The sequence below is a fragment of the Mesoplodon densirostris genome, chromosome 2 (assembly GCF_025265405.1).
Source record: "Mesoplodon densirostris isolate mMesDen1 chromosome 2, mMesDen1 primary haplotype, whole genome shotgun sequence".
Classification (NCBI taxonomy): domain Eukaryota; kingdom Metazoa; phylum Chordata; class Mammalia; order Artiodactyla; family Ziphiidae; genus Mesoplodon; species Mesoplodon densirostris.
This window is the reverse complement of record NC_082662.1, coordinates 70,090,829-70,112,996: the sequence shown is the minus strand read 5'-3', so window position 1 is coordinate 70,112,996 and position 22,168 is coordinate 70,090,829. Positions and strand designations below refer to the sequence as shown.

At 41.2% G+C, this 22,168-nt stretch overlaps 1 pseudogene; it reads left to right on the top strand.

Moving 5' to 3' along the window:
- Positions 1–14,779: 14,779 nt before the first annotated feature.
- Positions 14,780–20,111, top strand: LOC132503173 (E3 ubiquitin-protein ligase RNFT1-like; annotated as a pseudogene).
- The last annotated feature ends 2,057 nt before the right edge of the window (positions 20,112–22,168 follow it).

Genomic DNA, 22,168 nt, shown 5'->3' with positions numbered 1-22,168 from the left:
CATTTGTATCAGTTCATTTTAGAGTCCACATATAAGTGATATCATTCAATATTTCTCTTTCTCTGACTTACTTAACTCAATATGACAATCTCTAGGTTCATCCATGTTGCTACAAATGGCATTACTTCATTCTTTTTAATGGCTGAGTAATATTCCATTGTATATATGTACCACATGAAGATGTAATTAAGGTGCCTAGTCTGTTGACTTTGAGTTAATCAAGAGGGAGATTATCCTGGGTGGGCCTGGCTTAATCAGGTGAGTCCTTTAAAAGGCCTTTCCTGTAGGGAGAGACTGGCAGTGAAAGCTTCTTCTATGCACCTTAAAGAAGCAAAAAGCCATGTTTGAGGAGGACCTGTGAGAGGGCCACATAGCAAGGACCTGGGGGCAGCACTAGATGCTGAGAGTGGACCCTGCCTGGCAGCTACCAAGGAAATGAGGACCTCGGTCATAAAACCACAAGAAAATAAATTCTGCCAACAGCCTGAATGAGCTTAGAAACAGATGTCTCCCCAGAACCTCCTGGTGAGAATACAGCCTGGCTAACCTCTTGAGTTCAGCCTTGTAAGACACTGAACAGTAGGCCCAGCTAAACTGTGCCTGGACTTCTGACCCATAGAAATTGTTAGATAATATATGGATCTTGTACAAACAGGCCACTCAAGATGAGTGTTCTCTTGCTCTCTGTACATCCCCTGCTTGACCAGTGCCTGCTTCACCTACACCTACAGCCTACTCACCTGACTGACCTTCCCTCTTTATCACAGAGCCTAATCAGTAACCGCCTTTGTGTTTGCCCCCGGCCCCAGCCCCAGCTGGTGATCGTTCTAATCTTTAGATCAGAACGTCTCCACTGTGATAGTTTATCAAAGGAGAGGTGAGGAACGGGCTGCTCTGATGGTTTCCCTGGTAGTTGATGAGGCAACCTGATGTCAATTCCCCCTAAAACTGGTAACCTTCCTATCCCCAGTAGCGAAGACTGAGACTGCTGCCATGTCCTGCCTGCTGTCTGCTGTACATGGTGGGGTGTCACTCCAGGACCTTGCTTCAGACATGTAAGATCCCCTATCCAATAAACCATTGATGTCTCTGTCGCTAACTCCTGGCTCTTTCATCACTCTTGCAGCTCGGCAATTACAGGGCTTGCAGGCTTGCGTGGCTCAGCCCGACAGGTGTTGTTTTATGCCACTAGGTTTACAGCCATTTGTTACGCAACAATGAAAAACTAATCACACAGCCAGGAATGAGAGGATGCGGGCTTGGACCGAGAGGCTAAAGACTGGATGGGAAATGGATAAAAACTCTGTGGATGTTGGCACGGATGGGGACGCCAAAGGCTCAACAAGATAAACACTTTCTCAGGGGACAAGAACAAAGACCTAGACACACAGAACTCTCCCACTTATTTGGGATGGCATTTGCACCCCTCCCCAAGCCAAGCTTAGCAGCGACTCCATGGATAAGAAAACTGTAGAAGGTGCTGTTTGAAACTCCTAAATTTGACTGAGCTTAAACCTGCAATGGGTAAGCAAAATGTCAGTAGTACCTGAGTTTATTTCTAAATGTTGGGAGTAAGATTTCTGCTTTAGACAGGAGAGGGGTTCAGGCTAGGAGTTTTCAGTTATGGGGGAAGGGAAAGGTTTCATTTTTACACAGTCCAGTTTGTGGCATGTGACATCCATATCTACCATCTTTCAGGGGAGTTTTGCATCAATGGGCAGAGCCCTCCTAGGGAAACACCGAGTCAAGGGTAAAAATCATCTCTCGTCTCCAACATTGTTACCCACTCTTACCCTGAGGAAATCAATGTAAAATGAACATTAAGGGCAGCCTTAAAAAGTTGCCTCAGGGCTTCCCTGGTGGCGCAGTGGTTGAGAGTCTGCCTGCCGATGCAGGGGACACAGGTTCGTGCCCCGGTCCGGGAAGATCCCACATGCCACAGAGCGGCTGGGCCCGTGAGCCATGGCCACTGAGCCTGCGCGTCCGGAGCCTGTGCTCCACAACGGGAGAGGCCACAGCAGTGAGGGGCCCGCGTACCGCAAAAAAAAAAAAAAAAAAAAGAAATAGAAAAAGTTGCCTCAGAGACTCCCGGGGTAAAATGGCAAAATGAAGCCAGAGCCCAGGCCCTTGCCCACTCCGAACCTAACAAAATGAACAGCAGATGAATGTTAAGAACGAGCGGCACTCAAAGAAGGGAACGCCACTTCAAGGCAACGTTTGAAATAGTGACTGGACAAAGAGAAATAGAAGATTCCAGGGATCAGGGTATGTCTCCTCCCCCTGCACGCCCTCTCACCTTCACCCATCCCCTGCCCTGCACTCCTCAAGCAACCTATGGGACAAAAGGTGAGGTGACAGAGTCCTGGGGAAAGTTCACTACTGTCTTCAATGAGGCAAGAAGTAAATGGAGAGGGAAAATAGCAGCCAGAGAAATACGAGGGGCCCCACTGATATGAGAATCTTCTTCCCCATAAGCTCACCATTTTCTTCTTTCTAGCCAAAAGCAAGCAAGCAAGCAAATGAGGATTCTACTCAAAACAGATAAATAACATTGAAAAAGCTTTAAGAAAGATAAATAATCCAGTAGAAGGATGGATAATATTCACAAATAAATGTCTCAAAAGAGAGGGAACAAAAATTATAAATACGTAAAAAAGATGTTCAGCCTCATTAGTAATCAGTAAAGGCATTAATACCACAGTGAGGTTTTATTTTACACCCAACGGATTGGTAAACACTAAAACGCATGGCAATAACAAGCATGGGTAAGGGTGTGAATAACAAGCATGGGTAAGGGTGGGAAGGAACGGGGATTTTCATAAACTGACAGGGGGTGTAGAAATTATAAGCCCTGGAAAGCAATTCAGCTTTGTTTTAGATTGGAGGAACTAATACCACATCTGGGTGTGCTGCTCTGATCATTTTACCAAATAACCCTTAGGCTGCTAGTTTTGAGCGGGGCCCAGAATTAAAGCAGTCTCTGCAGCATCCACTACAGAAAACAGTATAGAGTTTCATCAAAAATTTAAAGACAGAACTATCATATGATCCAGTAATTCCACTTCTGAGTATTTATCCAAAGGAACAAAAACACTCATCAAAAATATTTATTCAACCCATGTTCATTGAAGCATTATTCACAATAGCCAAGATATGGAAGCAATCTAAGTGCCTATAGAAAGATGAATGGATAAAGAAGATGTGTGAGATATATATATATATATATATATATATATATATATATATATATATATATATATATATATATATATTACTCAGCCATAAAAAGAGAATGAAATCTTGCTGTTTGTGAAAACATGAATGGACTTTGAGTGCATTATGCTAAGTGAAATAAATCAGACAAAAAAAGACAAATACCATGTGATCTCACTTATATGTGGAATCTAAAAAATTTTTTTTAATTTAAAAAAAAACAAACTATAGATTAGATACAAACAGGTGCCAGAGACAGGAGAAGTTGTGGACAAAAGGTATAAACTTTCAGTTATAAGTGAGTCTTAGGAATGTAATGTACAGCATGGTGACTACAGTTGAACAAAAAGGAAAAAACGTCTCTGCAGGAGGTCCAAGTTTTGATGCACTCCCCCGTTCTATTCACTGCTCATCACTAGTAAATCCAGGGAACTCCAAGTGTCTGTGGTTAATAAAGGCACAGTATGGAGTTGTTGGCAAGCCCTAATAAAAGAATCATGACAAAGTCCCCTAGGACCCTCCTCTGCTGGTAACTACTCACCCTTTAAGAAACAGTCCCTTTGGGATCAGCAGATACACACTAGTATATATAAAATAAACAACGAGGTCCTACTGTATAGCATAGGCAACTATATTCAATATCTTGTAATGAACTATAATGGAAAAGAATCTGAAAAATAACAGACAGATATAGATATAGATACATATGTATAACTGAATCACTTTGCTATACACCAGAAACTAACATAACATTGTAAATCAACTAAACTTAAATTTTTTAAAATTAAGAAATAAAAAAGAGAAAGAAACAGCTCTTAATTATTGGGCCAGTTGAGAATAAGTGCTCAACAAGACGCCAGCTGCCCGTCATGAACTATTTGATGCACTGTTTCAGTTATCTATTGCTGTATGGCAAATCATTCCAAAACAGTGGATTAAATCAACAATCCAGGTAACAGAGTTTACTATGCAACAATCAGCAAGGTGAGAGATGCTCAAATGGTGATTTTTAAATCCCTGATGATTTTTAAATTATGTTCACAGGTTTTAGTAATTAAATTTAATAATTTTAATAATTATTAAAATTAAAAGTGAGTACCTTCTGCCTCACTCTGCAAATAATTTCCAGATTTTTACTGACTTAAATAGTTCTGTCTGTGAAATGTAGGAATGGGAAACTCTATGAATTTTAGGAATAAACTGTAGTACAAAATCAGTGAAGTATTACTTGTATAAATCCTCACTTTCCCAGAATTACAATACTTGAGAAAATTTTGAAACACAGTTATTCTGAAATCATAATGTCAACACAAGTTAGTGTTGCTGCTTATTTTCAACTGAATCCTTACTAGGAAACCAACCTGACAAATCTTGGCTGCAGAGAAAGATGGTAAATACCTCTAGTCTCTCCAGCATAACTCTCCCAGCTGCATCTTCCCCCCAGACAGTCACAGAAATGGGCCTTCTGAGAGTGCATTTTAAAGGAAAGCAGATGAATAGAATGCCATAACCAGAATTGAACAAATGACTATTTCCCAGCTCCCACAGATGAGTGATGTGCTCTCCGAAATATCAGCATCTGGAGGCACATTCATGCTACATCTGTACAGCCAGACACTGCCAGACAAGGTGAACAGAACAGCCCAGTTTATATAACCTCTGAGCCCTCACAACCACCAAAAAAAAAAATTTTGGTGAGATTCCAGTTAAGATTTAGAATACTTAGCCAAGTTTCAAAAATATTCCCAAACACAGCAGTCCACTAGAATTTCCAGGGTAAAAAAGTAAGTGGTAGGGCTTCCCTGGTGGCGCAGTGGTTGAGAGTCCGCCTGCCGATGCAGGGGACATGGGTTCGTGCCCCGGTCCAGGAAGATCCCACATGCCGCGGAGCAGCTGGGCCCGTGAGCCATGGCCGCTGAGCCTGCGCGTCTGGAGCCTGTGCTCCGCAAAGGGAGAGGCCACAACAGTGAGAGGCCCGCGTACCGCAAAAAAAAAAAAAAAGTAAGTGGTTCAGTGCCGTTTCTCCTATCCCATAAAATCAGCAGAAATTTTGATTACTCCGTAGGTAAATCTTATCCTGCTCTGGGCTACATCCAACAGAAATTACATAGGAACTATTTCAAGTCACTAGAATCATTTGAATCATTCCTGCTTCAAGTTAATGAAAGCAAGGTCAAGTTTTCAGCCCCCTGTTGGGTCAGGAAGCATCTCTCTGTTCTTTGAGCAGTGTTCAACCCTCCAGGGAGCATCCCACAAGTATTATCAGAATGAACCTCAGCATCTCACTTCCTTGGTTCCTTGTGTGGTCCCTTTAAGGACCAGAAACATCAATTCGGAACCCTTTCTTCACTATTTGACCCACAACTTACCTTCCCATCCTTGTTATTGTTAAATTACTGATTTCATTCTTGGCTCAGATGTGGGTTTCTTAAACTCTTTGTCTCCCATCCCTCTTCTGGAAGTATAACTGGTCCTATCTCCTTCAAACTCCCAGACCCCTGTACCCTTCCCCCACTTAGCACTACTATGATAGCACTTACCTCACTGCAGCATCACTGTGGGGCTCCCCTCTACACCAGAAGCCCCATGGCACTGTGTTTTGGTCACTTTGGTGAACTCAGTGCTTAGCATAGGGCCTGAGACATGGCAGTTTCTCAGTCAGTGTTTTCTGAATGAATGACCCGGCTTCTTGATGATAGCCCTGGATTGCACGTTTGAATTTAACTTCCAACCACACTTCCTTCCCCACAGTTGGAACCTTTTACTTAAACCCTGGCCTGGACTTCCCTTAGGAGCCCACCTCAGCTGCAGAGCCTTCAGATCAAGATAGTGTGACCGTCTGCTGCTCCCTCCTGGTCACAGCCAGCCTTGTGCCACCCAGCAACTTTTTCTCTATCCCAAATGAGAAATAAATGTATCCTTGGACACAAAGGGACTAAGTAGAGGAACACAGAAGAACCAAAGCAAATCTATGTCCACTATTTGAAATACAATTCTAAGTAGTCTGTCTGATCTGCCAAAGACCACATACACAGTTGCATGCCTACCAAGTGATAGGCACTGTGCTATGCTTTACACATGTCCATTCATTTAATCCTGTCAACTCTTTGAGGAAGAGATCATTATCTCCATTCTACACATGAGAAGAGGAAGGTTCAAAAGTTTATGTAACTAACCGAAGATGACATAGCTAAGTAAACAGCGGGGTTGGGATACACACCCAGGTTTGCCCAACTTCAACACTAAGGCCAATGCTATTTCCACTATACTGCTAAGCCATACTATGGTGCTCTTAAAAATTGGGCTCTACTAAGTATACCTAATACTCTTGAAACAATGAAAAACATCTTCAGATAGAAGACACCAAGACTAAGAAAAGGGTAAAGCTTGGTACGTAAAGAAAAACAAAACAAAGTCCTTCGGTCAAAGGAATTTGATGACAGTTAAGATAGACATAGCAATGCAAAATGTTGTAACTATGGATGAATTTAATTAATGATGGTACAACATGTTAATGAATCATAGTAAGATTTAAAATAATTAGGAAAATCAGACTAGGGGCCTCCCTGGTGGCGCAAGTGGTTGAGAGTCCGCCTGCCGATGCAGGGGATACGGGTCCGTGCCCCGGTCTGGGAGGATCCCATATGCCGCGGAGCGGCTGGGCCCGTGAGCCATGGCCGCTGAGCCTGCGCGTCCGGAGCCTGCGCGTCCGGAGCCTGTGCTCCGCAACGGGGGAGGCCACAACAGTGAGAGGCCCGCATACCGCAAAAAAAAAAAAAAGAAAAAAGAAAATCAGACTAGACTTCATAAATGAGAATCTCTGATTTTTTTAAACAGCGCTATTTGAACAAAGGGAACACTACACAAGAACCAAGAGTTATTTATAAAATTGTAACAGTTTTTCTCACTCTGCTTTTTCAAGCACACAAACTGTCTCATTACTTGTTGTGAATACCAAATAACCCAGGTCAGAAGTCGGCTAGCACACAAATAACCGTGCAACACAAAATGTTCTCTTACAGTCAGATGACTGAGCAAGATTAATCAGAGAAAGCATTTTCACTTTCAGATAATCTTCGAATACTTACCTAGAGCAAGTATTTAACTATTTCCTTGATCAGATGACAGATAATAGTACAGAAAAATTTACATGAGGGGAAAAAATGATGTTTTAGAAAAAGCCAGAGTTTTCATATATAAATCTGGGATCCTCAGACTAGCTGCAAGTCACCTCTGATACGCCTCCTCTCCCAGCACCCCTCCCCAGCTGGCTGCCTTGATTTATTGCCACCATTTTTTTAAAAAGTTCACTTATGCAAACATTCCAGCCACACTGACCATCTTTTAGTCTCTCAAACTTGCCAGATCTTTCCCATGTCAAAGCTCTCATTCCATCTGCTTCAGTCTCCCCAATATATCCCTGGCTCAGATACCTCCACATCCTTCAGTCCCAACCTAAGGGTGTTACTTCCTTGGAGAGCCCTTTCCTGACCACTGGATGTGAAGCCATCTCTCACACCATTTTCTCTTGTGGGACCCATCTCTTTTCCCCCAAAGCACCAGACAACCTTCAGAAAGATACATTCCCGTGTGAATTTACTTGCTTAACTCTCTCCTTCACTAACTCCATGAGGATAGGAACCTGGGGATTATGTTCATCAGTGTTTATCCAAGATCTAGCCTAGTGTCCAGTAGTTAATAGGAACTCAAAGATATTTGCTAAGTAGTGGATATACAAGTGTCAAATTCAAGGGAGGTGTTTGGGTTATAGATCTGACTTTAAAAGTCATTAGCATACTGATGGTATCCAAAGCCACAAGGGTTACATTACAGAAATGTTCCTGAAATATGTATAAAATATTTGTTTTTGTAAATTGTGCTCCTCCCCTCTGCTCTAAGCCCACTGGGGACCACTGATGGATCTCAGTTCCCCTAGATAGGGAAAACTGATGCTTCCAGTGCATCTCAGAACAGAGATGACTACGGAGCAGGCCACACATCCTTTCACTGCCCCATCCCTTGATTCTCCGCTGTGCTGATAGGTCAGACTTTAATCACTGGGTAGGTGAGTAAATAGCCAAAGGAAATTACTACGTGGAGGGTGAATGCTCTTAACTATATGGTAAATAAGACTGCCTTTAAAATCCAAGGGAGGGACTTCCCTGGGTGGCGCAGTGGTAAAGAATCCACCTGCCAGTGCAGAGGACACAGGTTCGAGCCCTGGTCCAGGAAGATCCCACATGCCTTGGACCAAAAAAGCCCATGCACCGCAACTACTGACCCTGCATTCTAGAGTTCGCAAGCCACAACTACTGAGCCCGCGTGCCACAACTACGGAAGCCTGTGCCCCTAGAGCCCGTGCTCCACAACAAGAGAAGCCACCACAATGAGAAGACCGTGCACCGCAAGGAAGAGTAGCCCCCACTCGCCACAACTAAAGAAAGTCCGGGTGCAGCAACGAAGACCCAATGCAGCCATAAATAAATAAATAAATAAATAAATAAACAAACAAACAAACAAACCAAGGGAAAACCAGAAAAAAAGTTAAAACCCTTCACAGTGCTGTCCTGTTTGTCATGTCCCAGTTTCTAATCTTGCATCCTTGTCTTCATCGAACCTCCAGAATGGGACTCTCCACCCCCCTTTAGGATAACCTCACCCTCTACCCACCAGGAATTTGTCTTACTCTAGAGTTCATCCTCCAATTCTCCACCTACCCCAGCTCTGAGTAATCTGTAGGATACAGTAACCACTCAACAGAATACTTCCCTAAATCTGAGTTGTTCAAACTAGAATATCATCACCAGAGACTACTTTAAGGCAGTTCAAGGTAGGCTTTGGCCTGGACTTCTGGAGTCTCATGACCACTGTCAGAGGCAACTGTGCCTACTTGATTATCCAGTGAGTAACTACTGGCTGTGACATTTACACATTCACCTTCCGATGACAAATGTTAAGCCTCAGAGTCAATATAGCCCAAATCTAGACAAAAGAAGACTAATGCTTTTCCCAATGTATACAATCTGCACCTCTGTCTGTCCACAACAGAGATAGTAACTTGCATTATTGTGCAAAGTAGTAGGAATTCCCTTTGTTCATCCTCTCACTTTCATTCTACGCCCTGAGCTTACCAATGAGCAAGAGACATCTAAGAAACAAAAGCCCTTGTAGGTACTCCTTGGCTAAACAAGTCTCTAGCTGAAATCACGAAATTAAATTTTTTTAATTTAATTTGTGGATCAAATTTTTGTGACAGGGCCTTCTCGGGTGGCACATTGGTTAAGAATACGCCTGCCAATGCAGGGGACACGGGTCCGAGCCCTTGTCCAGGAAGATCCCACATGCTGCAGAGCAAATAAGCCCCTGCGCCACAACTACTGAGCCTGCACTCTACAGCCCGCGCACCACCACTCCTGAGCCCGTGCACCACAACTACTGAAGCCCGCGCTTCTAGAGCCCATGCTCTGCAACAAGAGAAGCCACCGGAATGAGAAGCCCACGCACCGCAACGAAGAGTAGCCCCCACTCCCTGCAACCAGAGAAAGCCCGCACGCAGCAATGAAGACCCAACGCAGCCATAAATAGATAAATAAATAAATTTATAAAGAAAAAAAAGAAGTCCCTATGTATTGTCCCTAAGTCCTTAAGTACTCTGTCTCTTCTCTCTGGAAGACTTTAAGATTTTTCTTTGTCTTTGATCTACAGGTTTCCTCAGTGTGTCTAGATATAAATTTGGCTTTATTTATCTTGACCCAGCCTGATAGTCACCTTTAATCTGAAGACATGTCTTTTTTTTAATTCTAAAAATTGTCAGCCATTTCTTTTCAGATATTGCCTCTTCCCCATTCTGTTCTTTTTGATCCTATTAGATATATGTAGAAACTCTTCAGTCTAATCTCTCTCTCAGATTCAGTATCTCTTCTCTGTATACTGTACTGAGTGATTTTCTCAAATCTATCTTCCAATTTACTAATGTTATATTCTACTATTCCTAATCTACTATTTAACCTAACTATTGAGTTTTCATTCCAATGCTTATTTCCCAGAAGTTCTTAGTTCTTTTTCTAATCTCTCAGTTTTTTTCATACTCTCCTGTTGTTCTGTGGGCTTTTTCCTTTTTTCTTCTCCTTAAGAACATTAAATATAATAAGTATTAGGTCTATTTTAGCTAGTTCTACTATCTTCAGTTCTTGTGGTGTTACTTCTCCTCCTAGTTGCATCTGCTGCCTCCCTCTCATGGTGATTCCTTTCCTTGTGTGATTTGCAATTTTTTTATCTTCAGCAGAGTTGTTTCTCTGGGAGTCCCATGTATAATCTCTGTTCATCTCTGGAGAAAAATTTCCATTTGTCTCTACCAGACTTCAGGTTCTATATCAGTATACATATAAATTTTAAATTTGGTATCCCACAAGAATGATAAATCAGGATACCTGATTTATCAGGTATCAGGAGGTAACATACCTCCAGCTTTCCTGGGCTGGTGAGCCACATTTTTCTAATTCCTATTCTATGGATTGTGCAGTCTTACAAGGCTTCTGCTTCTATTCATTTGTCTTAGTTCCAGATCCCTACCTTACACAGTCCTGAGGCCTCATCTCCTGACTTTGTGTGAGTGTTAAAATTCCAGAAAAATTACATACCTCTACCTTTTATTGTACATACCATGTGTACGCATGCACACACATATAAGCCAGCCTTCTACCCCTGCAACTCCCCAACTATACAATAAACCCTAGGGAGAAAACGCTTTTCCAATCTATTTGTTTAATACTTGGCATAGAGCCTATAACAGGTACTCAACAAATATATGATGGACAAATGAATGGATGGATGGAGAGATGAAAGAATGAATAATACAAATTAATAACAGAATATACAGTCAGACCACCAAGGATAGATTCACCACATCTGCTTAAGAGAAGTGGATATTATTTCTATTTCCAATTTTTTTAAATTTCCTTAAAATAGTGCAGTTTCTATTATGGTAGAGATTTTTCTCTACATTATTACTAAGCTGTCTTTTAATCTTACTCTCAATCTTTTAACAAAGATATCTCATTATATAGAAGTATTCAAGTTTCCCAGAATCTGTGCTTTCACTTTAGAGGGCCCCCACAACCAAAAGAAAGAAAGTTTTGTTTATTATGTAGAAGGTACTCAATAAATATATATTTATTGAACTTAATCTTTTTTTTAAGATTTAATTTTATTTATTTATTTATTTATTTTTGGCTGTGTTGGGTCTTCGTTGCTGTGCTCGGGCTTTCTCTAGTTGCAGTGAGCGGGGGCTACTCTTCGTTGCGGTGTGCGGGCTTCTCATTGCGGTGGCTTCTCTTGTTGCAGAGCACAGGCTCTAGGTGCACGGGCTTCAGTAGTTGTGGCATGTGGGCTCAGTAGTTGTGACACTTGGGCTCTAGAGCACACACTCAGTAGTTGTTGCTCTGTGACATGTGGGATCTTCCCAGACCAGGGCTCAAACCCATGTCCCCTGCATTGGCAGGCAGATTCTTAACCACTGTGCCACCAGGGAAGTCCACAAGACACAAATTTTATCTTCTCTTCCTATTCCTTTCCACAATCTCCTTGGACAAAAATATGTGTGTATGAGGGGAGGAGGGTCTATATATTTTTTACATCATATCCTCCTGCTTCTTGATGTTAATCCTGTTAAGCCTTAACTGTGTACAAGGTGCCTTCTCTATATGATGGGGACCCCTTTATGATCTGAGCTTTCTGGGCTCAGCTAGTGATGTGTGAAATGGGAAATAAAGTAATTAGCAAACCCTCTATCTCTGCAACACCTGGCTAAGAGGTCAAGAGCTCACCTTCTCCTTCTCTAGGACAGTAAACCTCATGGCTCCCCATTAGAGGTCTGCCCTTTGCAATAAAATATGACATAAGAGAGAAATGTTAATGCATCCATTTAACATTTGCAAAAATATTAAGCCAAGAACATTTGTTTGACAGGTTGCTTTTGAGTTTTGGTTTTTAGGTTCCTTCCCTTTCAGCAATCCTACCTTTTCCTTTTACAATTAATTCTTGAGTACATACACTATCCAAAGCAATCAGAAAGAGAGCCTGCACATGAGTATTCAGGGATGCATTTAGCTTGATTCCAAATCTCCTATCTGAATCACAATTCTGTGTCTTTCCCTGAATGGTCCATTAGGTCCTCAGACTCAGCAATAACCAAAATTGAATCCATTCACCTTACCCCAAAACTAGCTTTGCTTTTTGACTTTCTTCTTTTATCAGCAGTTTAAAAAAAGAAAAGAAAAAATGAGTTTAGAGCAGCAGTTCCCAACTTTCCTGGTTCACGGCATCCTTGGTGTCTAGTTAAGTTTATCACAGTGCCCCTAGACCAAAAGCAATACTTAATAGTTCCATTCATTAAGTAGCTAGGTCCAAACAAATTTGTAAGTTGTATATACTCACAACTTAATTATATTTGGAAAGTAATACACATAAAATTTTAAATGATATCTTATTTCTTAACCACATTTACTTAATAATGGTATATATGCACACATTGGGCACCACACAACCTCTGCAATCTTGGAACCAAATTGGACACCACTACCCTCACTTCCTGCTTCACAATCATTTTCCTGCAATACTTGCTTTTCATCACAGCAACCACCAAAAATCCAGCTTTTCAAAGACACAACAGCACCAAAAGGAATGTATCATTATGATACTGACATTGTGACCTACATCAAGCTAGTAGTTCTTGTGATGTCCAGTAGTCACAGAATAAAATTATGTTTCCCTCAAAATTGTAAAATATCCTGCAACAGTCCCTGTGAATTCACTCTGGTGCCCCAGGGCACCTGAGCCACAGTTTGTGGACTGCAGGTTTAGAGTGATAGTTTGGTACATGCTTTGATAGATCATTGCAGTAATAACTCCCATGAATCATGCCTCCTGTAACCATGCTCTCAAGTCAATATGACTTGCTTTGGCCAATGGGACATTAGTAAATGTGACACAGGCAGAGGCTTGAAAAATATATGTACTTTGGGATTTTCCCTCTCTTGCTGCTGGAAACCCTTCTGCTGCCATATGACACACTCAGGCTATCCTCCGGGGGATAAAAGACCTGGTGGAGAGAGGGCCTAGTCATCCCAGTCATCCCAGACATGTGAATGAGGCCAACCTAGGCCATTCAACTCAAGCCAAGATGACCCAGACTGAAAGAGCTGCCCACTGACCCACGGAATCATAGAACATAGTGAAACTTTTTTGTTTTAAACCATTATGTTTTGGGTGTTTTTTAGGCAGCCAAACTAAATGATAGGATGTTAAAACAATTGCACTTTATACTTTAGGCAATGGAAAATCAATGAGAATTTCTTAATTAAGTTGAATAGAGTTATTAAATACATGAATGCTTGATCATTCAATTATCCCCTTAAAATTCTTTTAGGAAAAACTCGTGATTTCCAGTCATAGCCTCAGGAACAGATCCTGAAGTTCATAAACATTTCATTGCCAATGAGATTAGAAAATTGACTTCATTTCTTTGAACCACAGTTCCTAAAATTATAAGTGATCATTAATCTATAAGGAAGTCTGATTGTAAAGCAAAATTTGAATTTTAACTTGGTTGTCAAAAAGGTGACTAGAAACCTTGATGCAAAGTATAAGAATAGCCCCTTCAACCAGAGGTCAGACCACTGACTACTATAACTAAGTGGCTGAAACCCAGCTGCAAACTCAGAACCAATGGAAATGGCCTCACAGTGGCAGAAATGTCAGCCACAAGATACTGAGTCTTGCTTCTAATCAGAGCCATTCCCAACCAAATGCTATTTCAATATAGCAGGGTCTCAACCAGAACACACAGGTTGTCAGGTGGAACAGCTGTCAGCAGGGAAAGCAAGCCAACCATCTAAAAAACACAGGCATGGCCTTGAAAGTACAACCAGGAGCTGCTCTTTGGGACTACATGTTTCAATGTGCTCAGAGAACATCACCATTCAACAGCACAATAAAACATGTTCTTTATAAGAATGAGACCGCATCATCAAGAAAATATTGAATGCTTGTGGAAATAAATTGAAAGCCCTTCAGTAAGATTTCCATTAAAAATGATGAAGAAGGGCCTCCCTGGTGGCGCAAGTGGTTGAGAGTCCGCCTGCCGATGCAGGGGATACGGGTTCGTGCCCCGGTCTGGGAGGATCCCATATGCCGCGGAGCGGCTGGGCCCGTGAGCCATGGCCGCTGAGCCTGCGCGTCCGGAGCCTGCGCGTCCGGAGCCTGTGCTCCGCAACGGGGGAGGCCACAACAGTGAGAGGCCCGCATACCGCAAAAAAAAAAAAAAAAAAAAAAAAAAAAAATGATGAAGAAAAATAGTATAAGTTCTTAAGGTAGTAAATGCTAGTTATCTAGAAACTTCACTTGTGTGGAAAATTCCATTCCCCAGGAGCCATTGCGAATGATGATGCTTTTTGGCATCTCCATGAATTAGAGGTAACTCTGTGTACCAGCTCACCCCAAGCTTGTTAGTATCTACGGTTTTATTCTCTTGAGTGGGAGAATTCTCCCAACCCTCAACAGCCCCAGGATGGCTGAGGCACTAGCTCTCCTCAGACATCAACCCTGCTTCCTGGGAAGAAGACCACGTGGGGCACTGGAGGAAGAGGATGACCATCACCTCATTTGGGCCCACAGGTGAGCTCCTTTCTGACCAGGTGAGGCTCTGCAGAAAAGAGGGGGGGATGGAGTCAGTAGCCGGGTCCTGTGCAAGAATCCATGTAAAGAGGTGTTCAGCAAAGAAAAACTGACCCAATTCCAGGTGTACTGCTTGTGGCCAAGACCCTACTCTCCCCACCAAGGAAACAGACAAAAGAAGAATGGAAAACACACACCAGCCACCATGAGCACAGGAAACACAGCAGTGAAAACAGCCTCTACAGAAGCAAACATGTATTTAACCTATTTTGTGTAGTTACGGAAGCTTTAGAAAATATGGATGAGGAAAGAAAGAGAGAGGGAAAGAACAGACTACATACATGTATAATAAGTGTGTTCATACGCAGAATGCTATATTAGAATCTTTTCTTCATTTATCAATATGTGCATCAATGAATTGTTTTGAATTGCTGCGTCATATCCAATTTTGTTGACACATCTTTTTAATCAATCCCATGTTTTTGAATATCCAAATTCTATTTTGCCATTGTTGTTATTTCTTGGGGGTGTCAGGAAGCCCCAGTTCAAGGCTAACTGAGCAATAGAGAGGAAACTGACAAGTGGAAATCAAAACATCAGTCTTATTTTTGATAAAAGTTGAATAGAAGACATGGATCAGGTATGCAGCCCATTGAGATTCCTAACGCGGTAGCTGGAATTAAACAGAATTTCCCAAACATACACAGACAGAGCTGGAAAACCACAGGGCTCCCCAGTGGAGGGAGGCCTTTCCCATAAAAGCTCCACCTGCAGGAAGCTGATGAGAGCGCATGCTCTCCACAGGCAGACATCCCAAATCGCCTAAAAGTAGTCAAGGCTACAATCCAATTGCAGAGAAAGACGATATAGATTTACATGCTACTGTCCAATTGCAGAGAAAGATGATATACACTCCCAATAGCGATGGATCAAAGTGCTCTTTCTTCACATCCTTTTCTACTGTGACAGGTTCAAATGGTATCTCACTGTTATTCGGTTTGCATTTCTCCATATGCAAATTTTTCTATATATATATTGGCCATTTTTATTTCTTCTCTACTGACTGCTTTCATATGCCCTTTGCCCATTTCTCTAGTGAGATCTTCATCTTCTTATTCATTTGTAAGACGCAAAAATATTTAAGCAAGTCACTCTTCTTAATCTTAGAATTGTGATGCATGGGGTAACAGTTAGAATCATAAGCCTGACAAAGCATGACACTGATGTTGAGAGTGATCGTTTGCATATTTATTAAAACTTTTACTTGTGCCAAAACAAGAACCTATTTGAAGAAGAGATGATTTTTTGGAAAAGGTCAAGGTCTATTGCCCACAGAAGTGCTTAGATTTAATATTTTCTGATATTAAGTCCATGCACTGACATTTTATTCCAAATTTTAAGAAACTTGATTACTGATCCAGAAATTTCTAATATGAAAAAATCCTTATGGATGTACCTTATTTCATTGCATATTCAATACATGGAAATTTGAAGTTCTGGAGAAAAATATAACTACTTGTTCTCTTTATTAAAAGTGCCATCAGAAACTTCAGGTGTAAACTGACTGAGGCAAGGTGCGCCATCAAAATGATTGAACTCATACAGACGTTATAGAACAAACTGATAGTTCCAGGATGTTGATCCATAACTTTCCAAGAATAGCTACTTTATATTTTAGGTATTACCATTGACCACTGACAAACAGAATACTCTTCAAAGAACTTTTATGGATTATTCAATAATATTTTTATAAAAGGTCTTAGAGCAATGGATATTGAACAACTGCTAGTAAACAATGTTTTCACAAAAATGTCTTTAGCTATTCTTTCTATTAAGAGAATAATCAAATCACTAAATTTCAGAATTCTAGAATTCCTGCTATTAGGCTTTGTCCCAAAATCTTCCCTCTATCATCCTTATATTTCTCCATAAAGTATAAAAATGCCTGTTAGAGCCCTTATCATTCATCATCATTCATTAATTCAACAGATATTTTTAAGAACCTGCTAACAAACATTCTTAAGAACTTAGCTATATTTGGAGCTAAGGATAAAGACAAATAAAACAGTTTCTACCCTCAAGGAAAACATGGTCTATAGCTTACATAATGGGGGAGATAGGCAAGTAACAGAAAAAGAGAATTCACTGTGGTATAATCAAGCACTGACTGCTGAGACAGCCCAATGGAGCAGCTACTAATCACGTCTGAGGGAATCAGAGGAGGCTTCCAGGAGGAAGTGATGAGTCACTGAGTCCTGGAGAATGAGCAGATTCTATCCAGGGGAAGAAAATGAGGGTAATACAGGGGGCTGGTATAAAGGCACAGAGGCAGATGGGTCACAACGTAGAGAATTACTAGAAGGAGTTCGGTTTAGCTGAAGCATAGAGTTGGGGTAGGGACAGACGACGGTGAGAGACTGCACTACAGAAGGAATATTCCATCTTTACCTCTCAATGGATGCTGACAAAAATTGATGACGAAAAGAGTATTCATACCCTCCTCCTCCATTTCACAATTAAAGAAACAAACCCCGTGAGATTAAATGACTTGCCTAAGGTCATATATTTCTCAAATTACTAAGATAAAATTCCAATTTAGAAATTCTGATTCCAGAGTTTAGACTCACCTGCTAGTCATGAATGGATTTTATGCTATGCTAAGGAATTAAAATTTTACCTTGAGAAGGTCATGGGAGGTCAAGGATTTTAGGCAGGAGAACGACATGGTCAGTTGTACCTTTTAAAAGGAAGGCTCAGGTTACTGGGGGGAATAAACAGGGCTACATGTGATATGGAACTACTACACACAGTTCTGCATGTTGTATCCTCTACAACCTAGGGAGGGCCATGAAATGTGGTCTGTGAATGGCACCCCGGAGTGGTGTAGTGCTCAACCTACATGGCCAGATTTACTGTAATTGCAAGTAAGGAGGCTAATAAAGAAGTACTTCAGACGTGAAATGTAGGAAGGGTTGCACTAAAGAAGGGCAATAGCAGAGAAAGGAGGGGTCATAATGCAGAAATAATGATGTAGAATCAACAGGAGTTGGTAGCTGGTTGGATGAAGATGGTGATACAGAGAGAGCAGTCAAAGAGAAAATGATTTTATTTTGTGTAGGTCTGGCTAAGTCAGAACCACATTTTAGAATCGCCTTCCCTATTTGGTTTGGGGTTAGATTTGGTTCTAGGTTAGAATCTTGCACAAGATTTGGGAAGTGAAAGGAAGCAACAGCCCTTATGCTCTGAAGATAGTCACGGTTAGAGGTAAGATGAGGCAGACACAGAGAAATGGCAGATGCCAGACTGTCCTCACCCTCCTTCTCCACTCTGCAGCCTCTTCCACCTCCAGGGCCAGCAGCTCTACCTGTCTGCCTGCCCTGCTGACCAACAGCAACCAGTGAGCAGAGGCTGGAATGCAAAATCACAGAGGCAGTTCCTAGGACCAGGTCACAGCCTTACACAGACCTCTACACCTGCCCCCTTAGGGGTCCCTCTCAGCAGACTCCCCTCAAGCCCTGACTTCCCCACTGTGCCAGTGCTTCAGGAGGACTACTTAGTGACTTCCCTGATTCACCAACTCTCCTTTCTGGACCCCTCCTTCTCCAGGTTCAGTTCCTGATCCCAGCAGGTTCTTTTGCAGCCATTTGAAAAAATGAATCTAAAATTCATATAGATCTGCAAAAGATGTGTAATAGTCAAAACAGCTTTGAAAAAGAACAAAATTGGAGGACTTACACCAGCTGATTTCAACACTTATTATAAAGGAATCTATAACAGAACTGTAAAGATGGACACCCAAATTTTACAGGGGCAAAACATTTGGTGAAATTGTTGTCTGAGATGACTTGGAAAGCAGGCCACATGCCTAGTGAGGCCGTAGCTCTGGGCAAAGTGATTGGCAAGAGAATAACTGGGCTCACTTTCTTTGTACTGCAGCAAAGCATTATAAGAAATGAGCTCAGGAAATAAGTGGCCAGTTTGCAAGCAGAAATTGAGGGTCCAGAAATTGGACGCCTGACTAGAAAAGCTGTATGATAGCTGTTAGACCCCGAACACAAAAGCCTATTAAAATCCAGCTTTGCTGCTGCCATTGGGCTAACCGAAGTTACTTGTGGTGGGGTTTGAGGGTGATGGCCCTGACTGAAGGGGTATGACAGCATCTCCCACTGTCCCTGACACCATTGTGAGGCCTCTATCCACTCAACATCATGAGAGGAAACACAGTCCTAATGCAAAGAAATTTGGATCACAGAAAACGTATTCCAGGGCCACACCAGTCCTCCAGGAACTGCAGGCAGTGAGGCTGCCTCAGCCTCCCAAAATGCCTGAGCAACAACATGGATGGGAGAAGGGCCTTGCCTTCATTCTGGAGATGTTCGCATCCGGATAACCTCCATGCCTAAAGGATGTGCTGAAAATCCAAGCTCCAGAAATATGTGGTATGTTTCTTGGAACTGGGTTTCTAACAACCTTCAACTGTGCAAACAAAAGCATTGTAAATCAGGCTTTTCTAAGAAAAAGGTGCTCAAAGATTCAGTAAGCTTGGTTACTAGTATTCTTAGCAGGATTTTCTGTTCTTTCATTCTCAGTCACTTTATTACAACTTAATCTTTTTAAATCCTACTTTGGATCATTCAAGCTTCTCAGAAGTACTTTGGATTATTAGAATTACAGACTTCATTTTGAAACTGCTTTTCATAGGCTCAAAAAATCTTACTATAGTAGTGCCTTCTTTCATCCTGCTTTTTAAATCCAAGGGTTACTGGTGTATGCTCTTAGAAGAATTATGTCAGTTTTACTGAAATTTTTTCCCATATCAGTTTTGGTTTCATTGCCTTATTTGCTTCAGGGAGTTTAATAATATAATTAGCTAGATTCTTGGGATATTACTGTCTTTATTCTACCTCATTTTATAGCTTTTAGGTTTTTTTGGAAATCTGAGAATTTTCAGATAGGTTTTGTGAATATTTTTTACACAACCAAGTTACAGAGTGACTTATTTAGATGTGGATGATATTTGTTCAGTATGTCAAGCGGAATTTCAGAAAATTATTCTTCCTATCAGTCAGCATGTTTTTCTGAAGAGTGCATTCATTGCCTTATGGTTTTACAGAGAGAATATATGTCCACTGTGCAGAACTGTGGTTTCAGACCATAGAAACAGATGGAAAGATGGGGCTGCCTCATCATACCTTCAAATAAAATTAAGTCCTATGAACTATTAAAACCAAAAAAAAAACTAATTTCATTTGGTTACAATGACTATTAGTAAATCCATTCAGATGGATTTCAGTACTAAAAATTAAGAAAAATGTTTCCAAACACTTTTAGAATACCAGAACAAGATTTAAGCATGTTTTTGTTTTTTTTTTTTTTTTTGCGGTATGCGGGCCTCTCACTGTTTTGGCCTCTCCCGTTGCGGAGCACAGGCTCCGGATGCGCAGGCCCAGCGGCCATGGCTCACGGGCCCAGCCGCTCCGCGGCATATGGGATCCTCCCAGACCAGGGCACGAATCCGTATCCCCCTCATCGGCAGGCGGACTCTCAACCACTGTGCCACCAGGGAGGCCCTAAGCATGTTTTAATTCTTTTAATTTAAATGAGTGAAAGAACACTGTTTTTGAAAATATAATAGTCAACCTAATGCATATGTCAACAACATTTCTTCAATCCTAATTACTTGACATATGATTGCAGTGTAAAATTGTAAATGTGTTTTCTTGTTAATTTTACCAAAAACAGCAACTGGATAACTAACTATAACTAGTTGTTTTAGAGGAATTTGGGTAATCTTTTCTGACATTGTTTCAGAATTAAGAATATTTTTCATAATATTTTAAGATATATCTTTATCCAAAATCTCAAAAATTTTTTAATTTTCATAAAATTTGTATTTTTAAATGAAAGTTCCATATGCTATATTTTACCTGTAACCATTAGATTTTCTAAGTGCATATTAATTTCCTGAGGATGATATATTTTAATATTGTATTACTCTTTGTAATATGATTAACAATCAATAAGAATTAATCATTTAAATTATTCCAAAACCTCAGTGTTGTTACAAAGTTACATTAATGGTGTGGCCGCCACCCAAACCTATTTTCCTCAAGGTAACCACCATTAAACTGAGAAAGAAGGGTATGGGGACAAAGAAGTAAATAAATAAGACTTGAGAACAACATCTAGGCAAAACTTTGAATATATTTACTGGCACGTGGAACTGACTAGAAGCTAACAGATCAAAAAACTTCTAAATTTCTGGGTGAACTGTACTGCCAAATAAACATGATCTCAACCTAAAAAAGCCTTTGGCTATTTGAACATTAAAACCATCTCAGGACATCATGCTTGCACAAGCAGAAAGCAGGCTGTGAAAGTTTTACAGCCCTCATGAAGAATAAACTCCCAAATGCCCTCTTCAGGTGCAGCCATGGAATATAGGACATGGAAGACCCACCCAGAGGATGGACCAAGTGGACAAGGGAGTTCCAAGAGGAGAGCAGAATCAGAATCTAAACAAGGACCTTCCCCACCCACAGGGCAGGAGACCTTCCTGAACCTGCTCAGCAGGATATCATATGTACCAGCAACTAATAACTGTCTTCCATTCTTTTGTTTTCCAAGAGAGATTTTATTGTAGTTATCCCTTCTCTGATCCACCGTATATTGAGCGGGAGAAGGGATGAACAACTTATCTTTTTATTCACAGATCTCCACAAGGAGCCCCATCCAGACACCACAGACATCATCTAAGTATCCTAAACTTTGTACTGCTACATTGACTTCATGTGTCTTGGAGTTGCCTCCTGTGGAAAAAGAAGGTGTTCTACAAAAGGAAGAAAGAATAGAATAGGAAATTTGTGACCAGAAGGAAAAACTGTGGAGGATACTTGTTAGTAAGTCACCAAAAACTACTTCCTTTTTCTCCTGGGCACACTGCTAGATTATGCTTCCCAGTCTCCCTTATGGTTAGACATGGCCCTGTGTCAGTTCTGACCAATGAAACGTGACATCCGTTGCTTCCAGGCCTGGTCCATTTAGCTCTTGACTCATGACCCTACATGGCCTTTCTCTTCCAGCTGGCTAGACTGGAGATGACTAGGACAACCTTGAGAGCCATGATGTGAAGATGGAGCAACCACGGGTTAGAAGAAACCTGTCTCCCTGAAACATGTAGAGAAAGGCCACCCTCCAGGAGTGACTGTATTGTACTATTATCTGAGGAAAACATAAATATTATTTAGTCATACTAAGTCCCTGAGGTTTAGGAGTTTATCTG